The sequence below is a fragment of the Ammospiza caudacuta genome, chromosome 3 (genome assembly GCF_027887145.1).
Source record: "Ammospiza caudacuta isolate bAmmCau1 chromosome 3, bAmmCau1.pri, whole genome shotgun sequence".
NCBI classification, from domain to species: domain Eukaryota; kingdom Metazoa; phylum Chordata; class Aves; order Passeriformes; family Passerellidae; genus Ammospiza; species Ammospiza caudacuta.
In genome coordinates, this window is record NC_080595.1 from 73412915 (window position 1) to 73437781 (window position 24867).

At 37.7% G+C, this 24867-nt stretch overlaps 1 protein-coding gene across 1 annotated transcript in view; it reads left to right on the forward strand.

Moving 5' to 3' along the window:
* The window catches only part of PDSS2 (decaprenyl diphosphate synthase subunit 2), a 111349-nt gene that overhangs the window by 16987 nt on the left and 69495 nt on the right, over positions 1-24867 (forward strand). The window lies entirely within an intron of this gene.

Genomic DNA, 24867 nt, shown 5'->3' on the forward strand with positions numbered 1-24867 from the left:
CTTACTGCACATTGGTTTTGTTTATGATGTAGTTCTGCAAGCAGCCAATGAGTAGAACTTCTAAATTATGAGCTCAGGTTTCTGTCTAGATGTTCTCTATTTACCCTCTCAGTCAATGATTGAGACAGTAGGGGAGCTCAACTGCTGGCATCTGGCAGGAGCAATCCTTCTCTATTTCATCATCATTTCATGTTAATGTAGAGATCAGTGTAGGAAAGGATGTGTCTGTCTTTCACAGGCTGTCTAGCCTTCTGAGGTGAATAGGTGTCAAGTATGCCTTGAATATTTTAGCAACTGGTTTTATCTTGGCCATTAAAAGAGAAGATTACAGATCTATTTTCTTTTTAATGATAGCTGAGGTCACACTCAGTCACCTCTATATGTTTTCTGAAATTTAATTTGCCTTAGGAACTGAATACATTTCAATGCTCTTTTTAAAATACCTTGTCTGGAGAATCTCAGATAAACTAAGATGAGAATGGCTGCCCTCCCAGACAGGGTAGGTGGGATGCTTAAAATCTTCCAGCTGTTTGTTAGATACTTAACTTTCTGCTCTGAAACTGCTGTACCATCTGTCTACCTAAAAAAGGTGCACTGAGCAAGAAGTATCTTTCCAATTCAGATGAGTCTCCTGCATCCTGTGAGATAATCAAGCCACAGATGACTATGGGAACAGTGAATTTTAACTTTTATAGGAATAGCTTCATAGAAAGCATGAAAGATGAAATTTGAATGAATTCCTCTTCTGGATATCTCAAAGGAGCAACAGTGCACCATCCTAAGTTTAAAGTTACATTTCTGTCTATGTGAGTTTATTTGTTATTCATCTTATGTGTTGATAATAGACTTTGTTTCTTCTGTTCAATATGCCATTTTACTTAAATTACTGGTGTTATCCATCCATTATTTTGTACTATCTATTACAGATGCCTAATATTTGGTGAATAAAGGATTTTTTTTTCAGAAATTTCCTAAGAGACTTAAAGGTGCAGCAGGAGGACAGGGTAATTTTTATCGATTTGAAGTAATCAAGATGCTTAAAAGATGAGCTCTATGGTACAATTCAATGAACATGAAATGAATACAGAGTAAAAGACCTCCGACAAGAAAAAAAATGAAAGAAATTTCTTAGTCCCTAGTGCCATCTGCAGGATTACTACTGAAACAGGCAGGGAGAGCAGAGGAATAGAAATTTGAGTGACAGTTTGCAGTGTTTTGTAAGAAAAGAAGAAAGTGTCACCTCCAACAAAACCTGAAGAAACACAATTTCTTTGTCATGCTGAGTTACATAACAATGTATGTGTCAATTCGTTTTCAGCAGCATTAGGTTTGGTGGGAAGACACTGTGTCATGAGGCTTCTCCACACATTTTGTTTTCTGCTTCTGCAGTAGCAGGTGGCTGAACCAGGCTTTCTTTCTTCGCACTTCTTGAGAGAAACATCAGTCATGTAAAAACACACATCCATTAGGAACCATTTTTGGGATGACTGGCTCTTTGGCCTTGCTTCCTTTTTGAAAGCTGTCTCTTCAGAGAGGAGTGGTGGATCCTAAATATTTTCCTGATATTCCTTCCATCGGCATTTGTGTAAAGGTGCATAGCAGAAATAAAGATGTAAATCTGCAGCTCCCCTGCTAGGTCTCTGGTATTGGGGAATTCTTTTCTCTACAGACCAGTAGGCAAGCTGACTGCAGATGTGTGGCTTGGCAGTAGGCAAATGATGTATACCTGAAAGGATAGGATATAAATAACACCAAGAAGAATCAAAGTTGAGGTTTTGGGAAAGAGGGAATGCAAACTGAAGCCAAATGTGGGTAAGATGGAGGTGATAATGGTGATGGTATCTGGAAAATTGTTAAGCCCTACAAAGTTGCCGTGTGTTTGGCATGTGGCTTTGTTGGGAGCGTCCCCATCTGCTCTACAAGAGCTTAGCATTCACAAAGACTGTTTTCTCTTGCCTCTCGCTGACAGAAAACTCTCCCTTGTCAGAGGCTGACCTGACCTCAATTACTTATCTATTCATCACTTTTCTCCTGACTATTGTAATGTGATACTCCTGGGCACAAAGCCTGCAGTTCTTCTGGAGCACCAGCTGGTTTAGGGTCTTGTTATGTGTCATGCCGACAGCACTGGCTGCCATAGGTTGAATCTTATCTTTCTTTCTCTGCTGACTTTCTGCAGCACACCAAGAGCTAAGGTGTCTGTTGTTAATCTTCAGAGTGCTTGCTGTTTGGAGTTCAGCGTGTGTGAAAGGCTGCAGGAAGCTGCAGAGGGAAAGCTGAGGCTGCTTGCAGTGCTTTCTTGCATACTGGAGCCCTTTGGAGTGAGTTGTACATAGCAGAACGTTCCCCAGGACTGGTCTCACCAGAGAGGTAGGTCCCTTTGGGCCTAAGGACTTCTTAAGCCGTCATTGGGATTTTTCTGGTAGATAACTGTTGTACACTGAAAATGAATCATGTAGATTTTTGGGGTATCATGGACTTGGGAACAAAAGCTTCAAGCCTGTGTGTTTGCATGCCTGACAGGAGTTAGTTTTTACTATGTCAATGTCTGTAGCAAAGTTTGTGCTGTGGACAGCCCTTCTAATGAGCATGGGGAATGAATGCTATAGAAAACACCTCCTGTGCCATCCTGTGCTATGTAAGTTCAATGGGTGCTTCTTTGAGGAGCTGTGCAGGAGGGAGATGAATGATGCATGCCAACAGTGTTTGAGGTCTGCAGGCATCACTACTGAATCTTAAGTTCAGTAGTCACTTCATTTGTATGAGTGGATCATTTTGGATCAGTGTAGGGAAATGGATGTGGGAGGGAAATACCAGAGGTCCATTGAAGACTTTGCTGCCACACAAGTTGAGACATAAGTGAGGCAAAAAGGGTTGATCTTGTGAGAACTTAAATTGAAGGATTCTCTTAATCTTTCTCTTAGAAAAAGAGAGTAGATTTTTTTTTCCCCAGATACTTGCACCACCACAGAAGAGACACCAAGACTTGCATAACCGAAGCTGGGTCAGTAAAGTGGTTTCAGCAATGAAGGAGTATCTTTACTCATGAAGCTGTTCTGATGATGAAAGTCAGACAGAAGCACTGTAGCAGGACCAGGAAGGAGGCAAGACCTTATTTTGTAAGGACGTTCTTCTGAAGTAAGCTTTTTCTTGTTTAGAGGAAAGAAAAAAGCTGTAGCAGAACTGCATGTGCATATTAATGAAAAATTATGCTTCTCTGGCATGATTAAAGCCAGTGACATTTTAAAAAATCCATGCAGTAGGGTCCTTTTGTAGCAACTTAAATAGTATTATGTTTCATAATTCAAAGAATTTTGCAGTTCTGCATAAATTCTTTTGCTTGAACCAGACTAAAAATGAAGTCCTGAAGTGAATTACTGCTCCAACAAGCCACCAGAGGAAAGTAAACAAATAGAAATCCTAGCTGTATTGTACGTGCGGTCTTTGTACATAATGTGTATTGAAGAAGTAGACTTCTGGCTTTGAGTTCTCCAAGGAATGCTGTGTGTTTTTATTTTGCCCTTTTTTAAAATATAGAACAAAACATGATAAAATGTGGAAGTGAACTTCTGATGCAGATTGAGCATTATCACAAAGAAAGGCATGTAGAAATGGTGCTGATGCTAAATGGACAAATTACAGGAATGTTGCCATTGGGCACTTTGGCATTCTTCATTTGAGAGGCAGAAATCTGCTTATATGAGAGCATGTGTGATGAGATGGTTCTCCATGGAAGCGCAACTCCACTTCTTGTGTTTGTATATTTTAATCTGCAAGATAATGCTGACTCTCATGGTCACTTGTGTCCCGTTTGTTTTGATTCCATCTTTGTTTAGACTATTACTGGTGTTTAGAGAGCACGCAGGGATAAAGAGCAGTCTCAAACAGCAGATTGTAGCATGTGACATCTGTTCTGCTTCATTATGGGAAGAAAAGTCCTTTTGAATATTTTAAAAGTCCAAAAGAATTCAGTATTTATTTGTTGTTGCTTATTAGATCTAAGTAGAAATCATAAATGGTTTGAGATCAGTAGAGCAGTTTGGGCATAGCAGAAGGATATGTTTAAGGATATGTGTGATGTTCTTTACTGTTCTGTAGCTTTATGTATGTATATAAGCTCAGTCTCAATTTATTTCCAAAGGCTTGTGTAGAAGAGAATAATTCCATTAGGCAAGTTCTTGTAATGAAAATAGATGTACTTTTGGACTAAGTTCTCCTCTAATTTGAATGATTTTCTTTGAAAGAATTTGCCTATGAATGTGCCTGTGTGCGTATGGGAAAGGGAGGTTAGGATGAATGTAAAAGCAGATGCCAAAGTTGATCCTTGATTAGAAGAGTTTCCTCTCAATTTTAAGTGATGTAATTAGTCCTTCACACCGACAAGGTGGGGAAGGTTTTCAGTGCAGCCTGCAAGAGTGCAGCAGTGAGTTAGTGTTCACAATGGGAATGGTGTAGTCAAATCCTCACGCGTTGTGCTGAATGTCTGTTACATCATGTCACTTATTAAGGGATGAACCTACTGGGCAAACTGCAAGAATTTCAGAAGGTTGCTCTAGACATTATTAGCACCAATAATTAGTTTTGTAAGTGAGCTATACATGTATAGTCATTACTTGTTCTGTGCTGTGCTTGGATTGTAGTGAACGAAGTGACATTTTAAAAAATCCATGCAGTAGGGTCCTTTTGTAGCAACTTATATAGTCAACATTTTGATACTTTTCTTCCAAAGCAAGAGCATAGAAGGAGATAAAAGACTTTTCTCTTCAACTCTGGTAAGATAATTTGACAAAAAAGGAATTATTCTTTCTTTCATAGCTATGAAAGAGACTACCTGGACTGAGTTCAGGGTTTTAGTTTCATCTCCTAGCTTCTTTGTGGCTTTACTCCACTCTTTGTCTTTTCTTGTAAAAGAAAGAACTAGCTAAGTGAAGTGCCTTTTTTATTGTCTTTTTCTATATTTTTTTAATCGTTGTTTTAACTCTATTCATGTCTGTGGGAATCCTGCTAGTAGTGAATGTCCTAAAATTGAATTTGTTTTTCTAGTGGAGAGCCACTCTCCTGACACACAGCTTTCACTCAGCCAAAGAGAGAAGCGCTAGCTGATATAAGTGGAAGATTGCTCTGTGGCCTTGGAGCCAGAGAGACAGGGGGCTTTGCCTGTGTGGATTCCTAGTTAAAATGTAAATTGAACCACTCTCATTTCCTCTTACTTTCTCTTGAACCCTCAAAGAGACCCTGTATTCAGAATTGTGGCCTGATGGGATGATGTTTTGATGGATTTTTGTAAAAACAGATACTTCTTTTGCAGACAAAGAACCAACTCCCTTAAAACACTTTTCACTCCTCACTTTTTTTTCTCTCCTCCCATTCTTTTTTCTGCTTTTTCTGCAGCACCTTATGCTGTTCAACATGTTGCATATTGTTCAAAAGTTTCTGCAACAGCTTTCCAAATGAAAAAATGAAGACCTCTGACCAGGAGCAGAGGAGATTTTTCCTGGTTGTGGACTACTGAGCTCACCTTGGGGCCTCCAAAGACATGTGTGGATTCATATAGAATAAAATACTTACAAAACGGACATTTGAATCTGGTAGATCTGAAGGATGCTTTAATGGAAAAAAAGTCTGTTCTCTTTAAGTAAGTGAAACTTTCCAAGCTGTCATGAAATTAATTTCAGTTTTCATTTGGGTGCAGGTTGTAGGAGTATCTCACTTGAAATGATAATCTACACTTACAAAAACAGTGTCATTTTTCCACCAATTCAACAAAGTAAATTTAAATCCTACATGAGAAGAGGTAGGCAGATGTTAAACAGTCTCCCAGTGGTGCTTACAGTGGAAATTCTGTTAATTCCTTCCATGGTTTTAGCATATATTTAGCTAAATAAATTTAGCATACATTTAGCTAAATATTTAGCTAAATAATAATTTAGCTGTACAATGTTTGTGGGGTTTTTTTTAGGACCAGGAAAGCAAAACTGCATGTTTAATTTTCAGATTTTTGCCATTGTATTGCCAGGGGTAGTTTACTGTAACTGTATTTTATCTCAACACATGGGATTGAGTTTTAAAACCAGAATTGTTTGTAAAGGGTGTGCCGTGAGGTTACTGCTCATAAGATGAGCTGTGAACACTGAATAATGTGCATTCATCTAGCCCAAAGCAAATGCAAAATAATGCAATGCAGCTTGACCTTTTCTCATTGCAGGTTAACCTGAGTCTAATTAGCCTAGGTTCGCCTCAGGCTAAAAGTGGACGGGAATCACAGCTTGGCTGAGTAATAACTTTTTAACTCTTTGTAACTTGCTTTTGTGTTTACATCCTGTGCTGCTGGGGGGAGGCAAGGAACTGGAGGTAGAACAAAGGAGGACAAACCAAAAGTGCTTGTGGCGGCAGTGCTAGTCACCTGCTAGAAATTTAAACTGAAGTCCAGCACTAAACATCTGCTCGGTGTTGTGCAATGCAGCAATTTACAGTCCAAACAGTTTTAGGAACAATCCCCAAAATAAAAAGGGATCAGTAACTTAGTACCAACACCATGAGGACTTTTTTTTCCTTTTTCCCCTTTTGACATTGTGAGAAAATGAAGCTGAATTGTAGATGTGCAGGATCAAAACTTATACTAGTGTCTAAAGTGAAGTTCTTGAGTTTTAATTTTGTGGTTTGGGTGAGCTACATCTTAAATATCACATCTATTTCTTTAAACTTGTGTAATTTTTATTAGCCATTTTGAAAGTGATTTCAGTTCACAAGTCTGTTTCCTTCACTGATTCCAAATAAGGTCACTGAATTGGGGATTCAGTACTCAGGACTTAACGTTTAGAACAAAGAAATATCCAGTTTTGAGACACTTGTTTTTTCTGCACTCTGTAAATTCATAGATTTGTTAATTTGCTCTGAAAGTACTCTAGATAGGCTTAAGAAATAAACTGTCAGTTTGTGTGCTGAAGTAGTTGTTGTGGCAATGCACTTTTGGAACTTTCCCTTTCAAAATATGAGTAGCAGCTTCTTTTCTTTTTTTTTCTATTTTGCATGGCATGTGCTTTCCTCACTGTGTGTTCTGCAGTGAAAGGTCACTGCAGCTTGAGATACCAGTTGGAAAATTTGTAGCTTATACTGTCAAATCACATGCAGAAGTTCATGCAAATTTTTGAAGTTCATTTTTTCACCACTGTAGTTGAAAAGCAGGAATTTCACTACCTTGTTTCAATTAATGTGTAATGTAATGAAACTAAGAATTATACAGCTACATTCTAAATTTCCAAAATGACATGTAGCTAGCATGAAATTTGGTTTCACAAGTTAATAAAAAATTCCTTGTGTGAAGCTTTAAACCCCACACTTGCAAATAACGTAGTTTAGCTAGTGGTGGTATGTGCTAGGTAGTCTCAGTATGTTTAGCCTTTATTTTGAGTGTGGCTCAAAATCTCCAACACTTCTAGTTTTTGTAGCTAGAAATAAATATACTAAGTAAACTGCTTTCAAATGGGAATGGATTTATGCCATAGCTTTTCATGCAGCCATGACAAAGTGAAAAGCGAGGTAAGAAAGTCTTCACTGGTAACTGGACGTCAAAACTATGTTAGCAAGTTAGCCATGAATGATTTGAAAATTCTTGGTATCTCTGGACATATAAAATATTTCATAATGTGATATGGATGATTTAATGATACACTTGCTATGTGCAGTATCCCTGGGGAATTACTGAAAAGATTCAGAAAAACATTCTAGCTTTACTGTGAAGTAACAGTAGTTATTGGGGCTTTTTTTCTTGTTAATATTATGGCCAGAATCCCATCCAAGTTCTCCTGTTCCTTGACTTTGCTTTGAAAACATAGTTTTGGTCTGGAAAATAACCAGTTTTACTCTGAAGAAACATGTTTCTGTAAAAATGTAGGTGAAGTCTGAACTACAGAACACTTGTAGTTTTGTTGCAGTTTTTTTACCTTTTAACTCAAAAACCCCCAGCCTTCTGTTTTCATCTGAAACAGCTTTACTTGAAAGTATTTTCAACACCTCTTGAGACTCATGTAGGGTCTATAGCTGAGAAAAAGCAGTGTAAGCCCATTCACAGAATAACAGAATCAACTAGGTTGGAAAATACCTTTGAGATTGAGTCCAACCGGTCCCCATGTGAACTAGACCATGGCACTGAATGCCACATCCAATCTTTTCAACACTGCCAGGGACAGTCACTCCATCACCTCCTTGGGCAGCCCATTCCAATGCCAAATCACTCTTCCTGTGAAGAACTTCTTCCTGATATCCAACTTAAACCTCCCCTGGCACAGCTTAAGGCTATGTCATCCTGTCACTTGCTGCTTGGGAGAAGAGACCAGCCCCAGCTGGCTACACCTTCCTTTCAGGTGCTTGTAGAGAGTGATAAGGTCACCCCTGAAACCTCCTTTTCTCCAGGTTCAACAGCCCTAAGCTCCCTCAGCTGCTCCTCACGGGACTCACAGAACTGCTTCCTCCAGGATTACAGAGGGGCTATTCTGCTCTCCATCCCCATCTACCAGCTCAGGAGGCCAATTGTCCTGAGGAGGACCTGGTTTACTGTTGAAAACTGATGCAAATAAGGTGTTATGTACCTCAGCCTTTCCTTGATAACTACACTTCCCTCTGTATCCAATAAAGAATGGAAGTTTTCCTTACCCCTCCTTTTGCTATAAATGTATTCATAAAAACATTTTTATTACCCTTTACAGAAGTGGCCAGTTTAAGTTCTAATTGAGCTTTTGCCTCTCTGTTGCATTCATTGATACTTCCAATAATGATTTTTAGCCAAATTCTGCTCATTGTTTTTTACATTGGGAAAAATTTCTGTTGCACTTAGCAGCTGACATAGCAGTGTACAGTACATCTAGTAATAAAAAGTATTTTGCCCTTGGCCTAGGAGATAGAAGGATCAGCCTATCCATTGCTTAAATGAAAAACTAACTCATTCAAAGCTCCCACTCCCCAAATAAAACTAACACACAAGACAGTGAGCATGCTTTGCTGGCAGTAGAATTTTGATGGGTTTTTTAGTAGGAGCCTCCATAGTGCTGGTGCTTTATCTACACACAGCAGTTGATTGGCATAACTATAGCAAACAGCTATTTTGGAGTAGGATGTAGACTCTCTTACAGAATAAAAGTGTTTTTATTCTAGACATATTCTAGTCCTTTCTGAACAGACTAATTATTTAAAACTGCTCTCTTAAGTGGTGTTTGCCTATAGCTGCAGACGTGAGTAGTTTAAAGACCTGTAGCTGTGGTCCCCAAAGCAGCATCTTGTGAGCATCTTGCCTTTGTGGTTCTTTGCAGCCCTGGGAAAGGAAAAGTCAAAACTGATGCTGCCACTGCTATATTGATATGGAGAGCAAGTTACTGTGATAACACTTTGCAGGCCAGCTTGCTGAACATTTTTCATGGGTCAGCAAATGTTTTGTATCACTGTTCTTTAGCTCTTGGTGATAAACTTCATATTTCAATTTACTCCACTTTCTTGTAAGAGAAAACAGTTGTCATTTTTTCACTTGTTGCCTGATGATACTCAGGATGTGGTATGTAGTTCCCTGTGCCTAACTGAATTAATCCTTTCTGTATATCTTCCAATATAAGAAGCCCTGATGAATAGAAAATTCTGCAAATAGGGTTCAGGAAGAAAGCAAAGAAAGCCAGTGGAATATCAGCTGTGCCTATGTGTAATGGGCATTTTGGTCCCCTTGAAAAAAAAATCTCATTGCCTGATTCCTTAGTGTGGATGGTGACATCCCATGTTACCAGTAGGGCTTAGGAACACTTACTTGCTGCCCACCACCAACATTTTAATTACTTTGCACAGAAATGGAATTGCTGATCACTGACCTGCAGTGGCTCGTAACATTAGCCAATATCCTTGGATATTCATAACCTTTGGCTATAAAAGGCACTTTCCTAGAGGCAAGAAAGAGATTTAGGTTGTCTTGGGAAAGATCTAATTTGAGTTGCTGTGTGCTTTACTACATGTTATTTACAAGAACAGTGTCCTGTTGATGTGCAGTTAAATAAGTCTTTCATCTCCCTTTCTCTCTATCTTTACCATTCAGGAAAATTATGTGTGAATTTTTTTTTTGTTTAAAAATAAGAGTAGTAAGATACATGGCTGAACCTTCAAAATTCGGGAGTTGCTGATGTTGTGCTTGTAGTCTTGTACATGTTCTTGGAATAGTCATGCTACCCTCTTAGATGAAATAATAGAATGCAACAAATGGTTTTGGTATTCATTTTAGCTGCAGACTAACAACAGGATTGTAGCAGATTCCCAAGAACAAGACAGTGTGCCAGAAGTCCTTGCTGTTTGAGGAAAGAGCTCATTTTCTTTCATTAATGGTACTCTATCCTTCAGCTATATCAGTCCTGCAAAGAAGTACAACCACACAGGTTTCATCACTCTGTTAGAGTCACTAGATGCAGCTACTGTCTCTGCAAAATGGGGAGGAAATACAAGGTTAGCAGGGGAGTATTTGTTCCTGTCTCTGCTCATCTCATAAGTTACAGTGAAAACTTCCTTAAAAAGAGAGGATTCAAAGAGACTTGTCACAAGCACTTCAGCCTAAAACTGGAAAGCTAGTATCACTATAAACCATTTTTCTTGTGAAATTGGTAGAAGACCATTGACTTAAAGGAAGAACTAAACTCCCAAGATGAGTTATTTTTGCATTAGCACGCTGTATATTCTGTATATTTACTACAGTGGTTTCAATAACAGAAAATAGGGCAAGAGTAAAATTCTATTCTAAGTGTTTATGTTCATGGCTACTAATATATTTCAATATAACAAGCACAGTCTATGTAGATATTAAAATACTACATAATTTCTATATGATGAAAAAGGGAAATTATGTAAAAAGAAGGAGTTTGTGCTATTTTATAAATTGTTCAATTGAGGTAATTTAAGTCATCAGAATCTGACATTTTGATGACTCTGGATATACCTGGAATTACATATTATATACGTTACTTGTCATACCAGCTCATTTTTGATATCCTCCTCTGCTTCAGAGTGAACTCAAAGTGTTACAAATTCCAAAGTCTTTGTTTTTATGATTTTTGAAGATGTGTGGGGTAAATTTCATGCAGCATTACTGACTGACAAAAAAGAATTGAGGTGTTCCATATTTAGATATTATCATATAAATGCTGTCATATGCTTCTTACATTATTTTAAAGAAAGAATATTTTAAAATTTTGTGGTTCTGGTGCTGCTGCAAGTATTATAGATCTGATAAGATTGGAACACCAGTACTACAAACAAATCATTGTGACTCATGGTATTTACAAATATAGGTTAAAGATAGTGGGATATTTTGCTTATCTAAATATGAAGTCTTGGAAAGAGAGCTTGTCCTAATACATGGAAATGCACTATAACTGTGGTCAAAGGTAGCATATTTTAGTGAATTTTATGTTGACATTAGCAGATGTAACACACCAGGAATAAACATGTCCTCTCTTTTGTTGCCTGGAAGAAGCATTTACATTAAATCAGGACATTGTCATTTGAGTCTCTAGATGGCATTAGAAATTTCCTGTTAACAAAGGCACCCAATTTCTGTCTAATATGAAGGACGAATAGAGTGTTTTTATTCTTTTGATAAAAGATGGGCTCTGTGGTGTCAGTTCCAAGAAGGTCAATAAGGGGAGCTAATTAAACTTTACTTGTGGAGAGTTTGCACCAGGATTGACATTTCCTATACACAGTCTATTAACATTTGCAAATTCTTATTTTTAGATGGCTGACTTACCTATAGCTGTCAGATGCACCCTTGATAGTTGAATTTTCATTTGCAGTCATTAAGTATAGAGCAAGAATCTGATTACTTAAAGACTACACACTTTAATTTGATCTCAAGTTCTGCTCAGTGAATATAACTGGTAACCACTGTTGTCCTTAAATTTAGTTAGCATTTAGTATTGTTCTAGATCGTACTATAATGTTACAGTGCCCTCAGAAGTTACTTTGTTTTCAAAGCAATGGGTGATTCTTTATGTATTTGTGGTGGTTGAGAATGTGAAATATTTTTCTTTAAGGACATCATTCTCTGCATATTTGCTCTGTGTAAGTTAATGTAACCATATAGTCTTCTCTGTGATATAACAGACTGTCAGTAAATTGAAGTTTGTTCTCTGTCTAAGATGGGCAAAACTGTGGTTCTCTCTAAAAATGTTATTGTATTGAAAAGTGTCACCATGGTGCTGTCATTCTGTTCTGTGGCTCTACTCAGCAGAAGTAAATTTCTGTAGTGAGGATGCAAAAGTGTGCAAACCACACCATGGGCCTGAAGGATCATTTGATTTTTATCTTTTCATTGTCTTGCTCCAGTCCTGAAAGAGTAGCAGACCTGACTAGTAACTGATTTCAAGGTTTCAGGGGTTGAGGTTTGGTTGGGTTTTTTTTTTTCCTCGTGGCTTGCTACTAAAAGCCTGATCCTCAGTGTTTTATTATGTGGTGAAAGAGGAAATAAGCTGGGGAGCTTGTCAAAATTTAGGAGATACTGCCTGGCTTCTGGTCTGCTGACACAACAAAGCTTTTGTAAGTTTGCTTTGGGAGTGGAGACCTTTTGCAGTGAATGTGTGTGCAAAGACCCAGGTTTGTTCTTTGAATCTGTAAATTTTGGGCAAGTTAAGGAGGACAGTAATTGTGAAATCTGGAATAAAGTTTGCAGTGGTGTTACCAGCCTCTCATTAAAGTTGCAGTAAGGTACTTTTAAGACTGTTAGGGTTGAACTGAAAGCTCGCCTTGCTGGTTATACAGAAAAGTCAGGCTAAGCCTCAATATAGAGTGAATAGCCTTTTTTTAAATCTCTGGTTTTTACAGGTGTATCTAAAGAAATATCTGGGTCATAGAAACAGTCAGCTGTGTGTGTTCTTGGGTGTTTTTACCTTTTGAGAGACAGAGTAATGTTTGTGGCAGAAGGCTGTTGATCCATACTTGTCTTTCCACACAAGCACCTCTCCAGAGGCTCAGGTGTCAAGGAAGAATGTAGAGGGGTAGAAGTGCATATACAGACATTTTTGTGAATTGTATCTCGTGTTGGGTCAGACTGTTCATTGTGTCTGTTGTTTTTTTTTTTTTACAGTTTCTACTTTCTTCAATGAAGTAAAAGAGTTTTCAGTTTCCACACAGCAAGCTTGCACATCTCTGCAGAAGTTTGTCATGAAAGGAAGGACATTTATAATTCTTACTTTTTTTATAGAGGAATGAGTAGCCGAAATACAATAAAGCACAGATACTGGGCTTTAGTGGAGAATTTAATATCTTCATTTTCTGCCTACTCTTTGTTTCTGATCCCTCATACTTCACCACAAAATACAAATCACATTTCATTTTAGAAACCTCAGGATCTGCTGTGGCTGGCCTTATGGGCAGGGAGGAGATGTCTGAGCACAGACCTAGAGGCACTGAAAGGTTCTAGCATTCTAGCTGCCTACCTCCTAGTCTGGTGAGGAGAGAAAATGAAATCACTGAGTTTTTTTTTTGGGCTGGCATCTAACCATGCTAAAAAGCAGTATTTGCCAACTAGCAAATGCAAAGTTGATAGGCAAAGAAAATTGTTGAGAGCCCTGTATGTTGCAATGGTAGTGGTACTGGGTTAGGGTTTTTTCTTAAAAGCTCTGTATAATTCCAGTGGCATGCTTCTTGGATATCTGTACATTTTTCATTTACATTTTGACATTTAAATTTACGATCCTGTAATTTTGCAGCTCATCTTACATACGCTTTTTTCAATGGCAAATTGAAATCACAGATGAAGTGCGCTTGAGTACAGAAAAAAAAATGTTTAGTGGGATGGGGGGAAAAATGTTGTAGCACACAAACATATTCCTTGGCTGCAAGCTTGTATGTGCAAATTAGGCTCACTTATGAGAACGACCTTTTTCATTTTTTCTTGTGCTAACATATCCCAAGGAAAGTGCATATGCTTCCTCAAAGTATTAAAATGTATCCTGCTGCTGGCATGGGAGGGAGCACAGTTAGCATACTCAAGAACTTGCCAGCAAACTGCAGTAAAGATATAACTGGACTATTGGATTTGTGGTGAAAGCTTAGCAACTTTGATAGAAGTTCTTTGGCTGTGGTCCAAAATTAAGTCCTTCAGATGTAAGGTAACATAGAACAAGAAAAGTTCTTTACCACTTTTGTCATGCTCTCTCTCTTTATTTTTAAAAAGTATATTATTTTTAAAAGTCAAGTGTATGAGAAGTATTTTCTGCTGAAGTATTTGCCCTGATGTTTGTGTTCTACAAGAAACTTAGTAATTAGATATATATACACATTAGAGCTAATAAACAGCACTATTGCAAGAAGTGTAGTGCTAAGAAAATTTTATTTGAATGCACGATATTGTTTTGACCAAGGATGGCCAAATAGAAGACTAGAACAGGCTGGCACCCATCATAAATATAAAATTTTGATCATGCAATCAATGTTTTTTCCCAGACTGAAATTATGTATGAAGTTTTCATTCATCATATCAAACAGAAATTCAATCAAATGATTTTATGTGTAAGCAGCACAAAACGGCTGTTGATAAAATCTTACAAAAGGATGTAGAAATTGAAGCAGGAGTTTCTAGGCTGTCTGGTTGTGCTGAGATGGTAGTTCTCTCAAATTCATTCGTACTTATGGGAACATTTGTAGTTGCATGTCATAAGCAGAATGTCGTCAGCATCATTGTGATTGATCAAGTCACAGCACATCAGGCAATGTGGATATTGGATTCTGTCTTCTTTTCCATGGTCTCTTGTGAACTAAGTGAGGTCAGGCATAGTTGGTGTTTAGCTAAAGGAACAGCTGGAAAACTGGTGGAGGAAAAACTGATTTTAAAACGTAACTTGTTAACTTGTTTCTGCAAGTCAGCACTTTATTGATATTGACAAAGTATCCTTTGGGAAAAACTGCTTCGTAGTACCTGATAAATTTGGGATGAAAGTTTAAAAAAGTTTAAATCTGACATTGGAGTATTTTTTTCCTCAGATGAGATGTAGCACTGCCAGACCTGTGCTGTAGTTGGAGATTTTTTTGAACACTTCTGCTTTTTCAGAGGGTGGTGGTGATTTATTTATTATTTATTTTAAGGTTCTGCTTTAATATTTTGAGAGTATTGCAAGAGGCAGTCATGAAGAGTATTTGTACTCCATTACAAAAGTGGCTTATATAACTGGAAAACCCAAAGATAAAATAATGGAACACTGCAAATAATTGTCTCTTTTTTTTCCATAATTGCATTTGCTCATTTTTTTCTTGAAATGTCGGTACACCCAGGAGAATAACAAGCCTGGGAATTTTCATAGTTTCAAGTGAATTATAGCTTTAGATGGGTGCCTTTTGTCATTTACAATAATAACAGTGTGCTTTTGATATAACTAAAGAATATGTAAAATACATACAGAACTACTTTCAGAAGATTTGTTTTCTTTTGTTGGTAGGGTGTTTTTTGGTTTGGATAATATTATCTTGCATGACTGAAAGCAGCATTTGGTTAATCTTCATTCCAGAAAAATTAGAAATCTTTTAAGATTTAAGATTCTAAGAGTTAAGATTATTAATACTAAGTATAAAGATGCTTTTAGGTCTTTAAAGAAGAAATAGGCACTCTTCAAAATAAGATGGACTTCCTGTAGCAATTTGAGTTGACATTTTTTATGTAACAAATTCTATAATCTTTTAAGATTTGTTTAGGCTACTGCTGAAAATGCAGGTCCTATTCTGAGTTACTATCTGCAGAAGCTATTACTGTTGTGAACTGCATGGCAAGATGTGTGCCAGGTTAGAGTAAAATGCCTGGATAATCTATGTAATAATAAAAAAACCCACATGTAAACTAATGTAAAAAAAAAAAAATTAGTTGGCTTTGTGCATGTCTTGGTTTCTCTCTCCTCACTTCCATTGTACTTTGTCTCAGCAAGTGTATAATATCAGTGCTGTATTCCTTTGTCAGAGCCTGCCAGTTTGTTTTTATTTGTTTCTGTATCTCTTGGAGGCAGGATCAGATCTGGGACTTAAATTTCCTTCCTTGTGACTCTTAATTTTGGGACAGTTTTGCTTCTGGCAGTTTCACCTTGGGCTGTCTAGTTTTCCGTAGGCGGTGGACCTTGGAAAATCTGTATTTTCAGATTACCTAAAGAAAATTCTTCTATTTTCACCTCTCCAAGTGGTTACTTGGAGGTTTTTCCAAGGCTGCCTGATTTGTATAGTGAATAACTGTTTTCCTTGTACTGTAGGTATCTGAAGTGGTAGATTTGCTTCTTCAAAGCAAATTTACAAAGGATGGCGTGGCATCCATTTTTCATTTTTCTTTTCACTCATGCTTCTACTCCAAGAGTGACATTTCAGTAAGGTGTTCTCTTTTTGCAGTTCTAGAGTGGCTCTTTTTATGCCTCTGTTAGCAGTGCTGCCTTCTACTTGTTTGCCATGCTGTCAAAATCCTTGGGAGTTGTGGGGAGAAATTAGGTTCCTGCTTCACATTCCAGCACTACTTCCTCTTGCCAGTTTTTTCTCATGTACTCCAGATATTCCTACAGACTTAAGTTTCTTAACTTGCCTTCCAGACTCTGGCACCAGGCAGTCTTGGAAAAACTGGGGTGGTCAGCACCATCAACACATTTCCCAAATAACTCTGTGACTTCAGTAAAGCAGCTCCTACTCTTTCTTTGTGTTGGTGTTCTGTCTTAGAATCTTTTTGTATTATATCCAATGCAAATAAAGCGGTTGGTGTGAGGGCTGAGTTTTCTTGTGTTACAGGTAAAGTCTGCAGTCCTTTTCAGTGATAAAAACATGGTTTTGCCTTTCACTCCCCACCCCGTTATGAATTTAGGTTCCATAAACTTGCTAAACTGAAGTTTAGGTCCTGTACTCAATGCTTGTTCTGCATTGCCATCCCTTTTGAAAGGGACTGTGTTAAATTGTAACCTGATTTATTTGGAGTACTGGTTAAAAGTTTTACTCTACCTGTGTACTTTCAACTTTCTTTGTAGCTTTCCAGCTTCTTTCTTGCCCTTCTTGAACAGAGGAGTGATGCTTTCTTCCAGTCCTTGGGAACCTCCCCTGGTTACAATGACTTTTTAAAGATCATGGAGTGACCTGGCAATAATGTTAGGTAGTTTCTTCAGCACTTGTGGGTGCACATCTGACTTGTTTAAAAGTTCCCTAACATTACCCTCATTCACTGCTGTTGACCAAGTTAATTTTTCAAAGATCAAACTTGATTTATGTTTTATGATAAAACATAAAACATGGAGCATGGAAATGGTGAGTTTTGGTGTAGTCAGCAGGTGAAGAACAGTATCCTGAAATGACAAAGGTGTATTGGGATTACTGGAATGTTGACCATGGCAGTGGCCAGTGAGCCTGATCCTTGAAGATGTAGACAATAATAGGGACTTCTTGTCATCTGAATGTGTCCTTCTGAACAGGCTGTGTAACCAAACCACCCAAGGAATTTTGTGCTAAGTAATGATAGGTATCTACAGCTTAAGCACTGCTGATAACTCTTGGAATTTTGGTGGAATGGACCCCACTGTTAGTTTGTATTTGTGCATGGATTGCCTGGTACCAAACAGAAAAACATACAACTACCAACACAAAAATTGTGTGTGATTATCTATCTGTAGAACTTGTTGCTTAATGCAGTCTCATTTGATGTGCAGGAAGACTTCTCATCCATACCCTAGCACATTTCTGGCTTCTCTGTGCATACTGAATGCTTGTTATCCTCTTGATCTTTGCCAAATATAGTCACATCTTTAGTAGTTCACACATTTCCAAAATGTATTATTGGTTGTTTTATGAAGTTGAGTGGGTTTTGAGAACTTTGGGTTGTGTGGTGATTTTTTTGAATCTCACTTATTAGTGATAACTGGTGTGATACTGGGAGCAGATTGGAGAGGAGTGGACCTGGAAATTTGTGCTTGCTATAAAGACATGTTTTTAGATACTGCATTTGTCCTTGACATGCTGCTGTTCAGTGGAAAAAACCCCACCAAACCACAAAATTCACACAAAGTAGTTAACAAAAATAAGCAATAGAGAATTTATGTGCCAGCCCTCATGGAAAGGGCATGAATTTCAGAGAAAATTGGATTAGAAATACTGATATTTTTATTGTATTTTGATAATAAAGTAATTTCTAATCTGGTTAGAATGCAGGGAATATTTTGATCTGAAATGTGTGATTTGGACTCCTGACATGCAGTCAAAAAAACCTGATGTGGGTTCTGCTTCAACCTTTCCTCTACTTCTTTTCTTTTTCCCCTCATTTTTGGCACAAAACATATTAAACAACTAAACCACTGGAGGAATTAGCTGAATTCAGTAGCAAAAATCTATGTTAGCTTGCACTCCCAGCAGTTGGTACTTCAGACTTTTCCAGAGAGGTACCAAATTGAATACTGTACCAAATCAAATTCTCTTGATACTACCAACCATCTGTAGAAAAGAAAACCACTTGTATATCGTGTGCCATGGCTATAACTAAAAGATTTAAATGCAAAGAGATTTTCTTTCTTTTACAAATTGCCTGCAAGAATAACCTCTACTTTTTATGACATAATGAAGATGAGTTTACAGTTCGCTATATCTTCTCTGAATAATTCCAAGTGCAATACAATTCTGAAGTACACTTTAGTACCAGTGGATGTAAACAGTCAGATTTCTATTTCTTGTTTGAATTCATTATTTTAATCCCTGTCAGATTCATATTTGTGGTAGTAATGTACCCTACGTGGTGAGTGCTGAGAAAACATTTATAAAAAGCTTTGCCAAAGAAATCTGCCTATACAGACTACAGTGACTTTACTGTTACGAGTCTTCATGTGTTTATGGAAAAAACCCATAGTAGTTAAGCAAGTCTGATTTGTAGATTTTGTTGCTCAAATACCCAAGTTACTTAATAACTCTAATACAAGAGATAGAGTAGTACAGCAGTTCTATTGATATGTTGGCAAAGAAGCAAACATGACTGGTCTTTACCATCTGTTTATAATGCTATATAAAGAAGACCTTACTGGTTGCCATGGAAACCAGCATTTCCAAAACCACAAGTGTTTGCTTAAAATCTCAGGCCTTCTGAAGTCTTGCATTTTCTGAGGAAAAAGAGAATTGAAAATATCTAAAGTTTTCTAGTGATTTATATTTCCTAACAATTGTTTTGCTGTAAAATACTTCCAGTATTTTTGCTCTGTATCTTCTTTCAAGACCTGAGAAATTTAAAGCATGCTGCTGGTAACTTATTTGATGAGCTTATTTGATGCTTAGCAATCACCCCCAAAAAGGTGACAGATACTTGTTGGGTTTTAGTTCAGATCAACAAGCCCAATTGTGATATTGACACAGTGGAGTGACAAATGCAGAATTTGGGTGGAGGTCACATTGAAAATACTCCTTAACCTTAAGTAAAATCCCAGATTCATCTCAGTTATCAGAGCTGGTCACTTGGGTCTCACTGAAAAAAAAAAAAGAATGTCTAGAATCAGAAGTCTAGAGAAAAACAGTAAATGAAGATAATACTGTTAAGAATTACAGTCTAAGTGTGTCTGTGGTCTCCACTCTTGACTTGAAACTGTTTTGTTGGGGTTTTTTTTAAGTTTGCTTTGATTACTTTGAACTATTGAAAAACCCTTAGGTATAGTATTTAGAAGTATATATACTTGTCATGGAGTCTGGGAGTGTTTATTTTTTTTTTTTCTCATTTGAGACTGTATGTTCACATTGCTGCCTTGCACTTTGTGCTAATCATCCACTATATTTTAAGGTGTTTTTCCCCCCACTGGCTTACAAAAGGCTTCTGCTGTATATAAACACCTAACTCTACTAAGTAGTGACACTGTGGGGGTGCTGCATTTGGAGTAATGCTGTTGGTTGGGTTTCAACCACCTAATTTTTATTTCTACCCAGAAGAAAGCTTTTTGTTTATGGCACTCTCGGCATGTGTTTGGCTTGAGCTACTTGAAGGGAGAGCAGTCTATTGAAGGACAAAATTTGGAACCTCTTTCTCATTACTAATCAAGAGCCTTCAGTGTTTTAAGGGAATAAATATTAGTAATTAATTCATCTGAATAATACTGAAAATCAGTGAAGTTGTATCTAGAAATCTTATTCAGTAAGGAAGGTTAAAGGAACTTTTTATATCATTCTGTCATGGCAATACATAGCCTAACATTTTTGCCTTTTTCTATTTCATCCATTTGTAAAACAAGCTGTGAGCATTTTCAGTCTGAGATAATGGCCCAGAGTTGACCTTTTTCATTGTTACATTTTCCGAGTAAAGTTTATTTCATGCAAAATACATTTTTATGACAGGCTCTACAATTGCCGAATATTGCTGAAGTGACACTGAACCTCCAGAGGTGTCTGAATTCATTAGCCTTCTGAAGCCAATCATCTTTCTGTCATTCCCTGAACTCTTCCAAAATATTTTTATTTCTTTCACTTAGCAGATTATTCCTGCATCTGAGAGAGCCTGTTCCCAGAAAAGTAGTCTTGTGCTTGAGTCCACCTGTTGATACTGGTTGGCAGTGGGGTGTTAGACCTCCCACAAAGTTTAAATAAAGCAAATATTGATGGAGAAATCAGACACAGAAAATTTAGGCTTCTGTCTAAGTATTTGTGGTTAGAAAAATAAGGGTGCCAGACCTGCAAGCTACTCCTGGTCAAAGTAATTGCACTCAGATACTGACTGCATTTTTTGATGTTAGCTTGCCTGCTATACCCATCACATTTCAAATCAAGTTCCTGACCAGGAAAAACAGTGGAGACTGGCAGTTAGTTTAAAAATACATTTCGGTGGTTTGTTTCCTGTGTGGTGCCTTTACTGTTATTCTTAAAGTGGTCCTTTTTGCCTTCCCTCTACCATAGGATCTCATGGTGGAGGGTAGAATTACTTAAACTAATAATAGTAGTTAATAATTATTTTACTGAATAATCAATGTCTTTGAGACAAATGTGTGATTATAGCTGCCTTTTATTTTTACAGTGCAGTTTTGCAGCATCCATAGTAGGTATTTTTCAGGTCTTAGATGACCATGCAGCCTCAAAACAGCCTTTTCATGCTCAATGTCAAACTGTTCTGTGCATTTGGTCCTTTTCTTCTCACCAAGCAAATCTTTTTCCTCTTTGCCTATATCTAACCAGATAAGTTTTGCAGAAAAATGGGAGTTGTTTAAGTATGGGCTTTTTTGTTGTTGTTGGGGTTTTTTGTTTGTTGGTTTTTTGGGCTTTTTTGTTTGGTTTGGGTTTTTTAGTGGATTGGTTTTGTTTGTTTGTTTATTGGTTTTGTTTTTTAAAGTAACTCGTCCCATTGATCCTAAGGAAAATCCTACCCTAAAGGAAATAAGTGCATCAAAACCCCTGTAAATAGTATGCATCTATGTAGCTGATCTTCATGGGGGAATGATTCAAATAACTTCTGCCTTTTTGGGAAATCAAATAAACCTAGCAGCACTCAATGGTAGACTAATACAAGTGTCTAAATAGGGTTCTACAGACTCCAGGGAAAGCTTTGTGGTTTTTTATTTCAAGAATTCGAAGCCTGTATTGATTTCTAGGAGCTACAAGTGCTCAGTTACAATTAACTCCAAGTTACCATGGCCAAGTATCTGTATTTTTTTTGTGCTTGATCCACAGCCTGTAGTTTCATAAACTTAAGAATAAGATTTGGGTTTTGTGGGATCTTGCCCATTTGAATCTCCACAATTTTATTCAACCTTCTGACTTTTATAGTTTCTGGAAGGCTCCATCTTTTTTGATCATTGTTGTATTGCAGAAGGTGTTGCAATTTTCTTCTCAAAAGTAGTGCAATATTCGGGATAGTTACTAAAACCTGAAGAAGTGAGTGCATGTAGCAGTTCCAGAAAGAGATCAGTCTCTCTTCCAGTCTTGAGGGGTACTGTGGCTTTTCCTTGAGATTCTTGAAAAAGCTATGTGCAAGACTTTATCTTGTGGTAAATTACTTCTGGGAATGATGCAATTGACACCAAATTCCATGTGCCTCCTGCCTTCTACCTGGGACTGTAGTTCTCCACACTCCCAGTCCCTGTGAAGATCACATTTAATAAACAATAGTGTGATGAAACTTTGGATGGAATTTTCTCCATTTTTAAAGAAATATTTATCCTTGTAAGCAATACCCCATGAAAACTGAGCAGTTGGAGTCACTTGAGTTGTAAAGGACTCTAGGAGTTTTCCCCAAGGAGCTTTCTGTTCTAGAAGTTACACTGTCGAAACCTTCTTCCAAGATAAACCAACAAAGACCACCCTTGTTATGTTTCTGTTCAGTTTGTGAAAAATATATGTAATATTTTAGAGACACGCTTTTATTTCTGGATTTTTGGGACTCCTGAACACCTGAATTTTGTACATGCTGTATTTTCAATGATCTTTAGTCACTCTCTCCAACGGAGTAGGTGTCTGAGACTTCATAAATGGAAGAAAAGGTACCCAAATTTATACAGTTTCTTTGCATCCCAAGAAATGCTGCAGCTGTTGTGGAACTGCGCATTTTGAGGCCTGTTTTTTTACTGAAGACCTTGGTTTCAATTAATTCCCAAGTACTCTTTAAGTCTAAGAGTAGTCAAGTGAAAGCACAGATACAACATTTTCTGTATTAATTTTTCAGTGACTCTGCCTGTAGATGTGTAGCTATGAGCCTGTAAATTTCAGGCAAGTACTTCCTCACAGGACCACAGCCATTCTTGTTTTCACATGACTAAGTTACTGTTTTGGCTTGCTTTTAACTCTGCAATCATCACACCACATAATGGTTGAAGTTAGTAAAAGGTTTCCTTGTGTCATAAGCAAAAGCCACACTTCTAAATTACCTTTTTAAATTTTTTGCTTTTGGATGAAAAGCTAGTGCAGAGACAGGTCCCTGTCTTCTTCATACCAGAGTTTTGTTTGGTGTTTTGTCTGTGAAATCTTGTGTTTCTTTGTGATTGGTTTCACAAAGCTGATGGGGTGAGACCCCTTATTTCTCAGACGCAGGTGGAGCAGGGGAGCTGTTAAAGACTCCCTTGAAACCTGGTCTAAGAGCATATTCCTGCAATGTGGGACAGGAACACCAATTCCTCCAAGCCTGGCGTGACTCATTGGACAGGTCTGCCCTTGCTGGATAAACTCTTTAATTACCAGGCAGTTACAAAATGGTGATGAGCCCCATCCCATTTTTCACAAGCCTGTTTTTCAGGTAAGGAAGTTTCCCAAACCTCAATACTCATTTTCCATATGCAAAGAGATGTTTAGTTGTCCAAACCCAAGAATAAGTTTCTAAAACTCACATTCTCACCTGCAGCCTCTAGTGGGCTTTTTGAGTTGAGATGGCATGTGGGTGGCAGAGCATCCTCCCTTCTATAATTTCCTGTCAGCTGTGTATTTAATTTGAATCCCATTTTTTAATGCTGTTCTCTTCATGTGAAGTAAGTGTGTCTCCTTTCCCCTTCTGAATCATGCTCAAAGCACATGTCATGACAAGGCTGATTCTCCTCTACAGATATGGCTATGGAAGTTGGAATGGGTCAGGGTTTTTAATGTGCTTATTTCAAGTACTTATTAAATATCCTTCTGCTTATCTCTCTTCTGCAGAGATATGCAGAAGGATATTAAATAAGTACTTGAAAGTTGAGTAGCAGGTAAAAACAAGTTGCTATAGATTGCTGTTAGCAATACCAAATGTATAACTTTGAATGCTCTCAGTGTTTAAATATATTCATATTTGAGTGTGATCATGTGGTCAGATGGTGAATCCTATAATTCAGATATGCACATAAATAATATAGTGGTTTAACATCCATTTAAAAAATGAGTATGTCAGAGAGTTTTCTCTTATTTACTTCTGACAAGCCATTAATATAACAAATTGGATAAAAGCCCTGAGGCTGGTATTTCTTGCATTTCTAATAAGGAAGCCAAGAATCTTTCCAAGTAGCTCCATGTCTTACCTCTAGTGATAGCTATAGAATTGTCTGTTATAATTAATTTCAACAAAATGGGTTATATTATTTTTAAAAGGTACCTGCGCCTGTAACTGTGAGTGCATCCTGATAACCCTTCTATGTTGAGGAAAATGGAAGGTGCTTTCCTGAGATGTTACAGGCTGAAAACTCTGTTTATATTGTCACATCTGGGATTGTCAGTTTGAATTGAGGGGTTTCTTTTTCAGAATAGTTTGTAATTCAGCCTACAATTAGCCTGGGCTTTCAATGACACTATCCTGTGCTTATAAATCTTCTTCATCAGTGTAATTGATTTTGGTTGTGTTATAGACTTTCCCAGCTGCTTTTCATTAGAGCTGTGTGGACAGATAATTTTTCCCCCTCCTTTTGTTTGACAGCTGAACAGGGAAGGTAGGGGAATGGAATTTCTCTCTGTTTTCCTTCCCGTTGTTAACCACACGGGGCTTGTGTATGGCCTGAAACAAAACGACTGATCTTGTCAATGGGACACCTTCAATAGAATGCATGGAAAGGAAGGGTAAAAATCACCAGAGGAGGTGAGGAGAACTGTGATCTGTCCACTTCAGCCTTTACCAGCAGTCCTGTGGCCATCAAACACACCTGGATGGGAGTGGAGGGGCTCCTGTGGGGTAACTGATGGAAGGGCTGCCAGCCCCACAGCTCCTGCTTGTTTGGGTCATGAGCAGAACTCTTGGGAAATACTAACAACGTTTAGCTTGTGAGAAACAACTGCTCACTAAGAAAACTTAAAAAGGTTTATTAAACCTTAACAAAAAATACAACAAAAGACTACATAAGGAAAAAGCTGCAGCACCGGCACCTGCCCCTCGTGCATACCAAGTGGCTGGTTCATCTTCAAGATGGATATTCCATCTTTTATACCCCTGGGGGTTGGGGG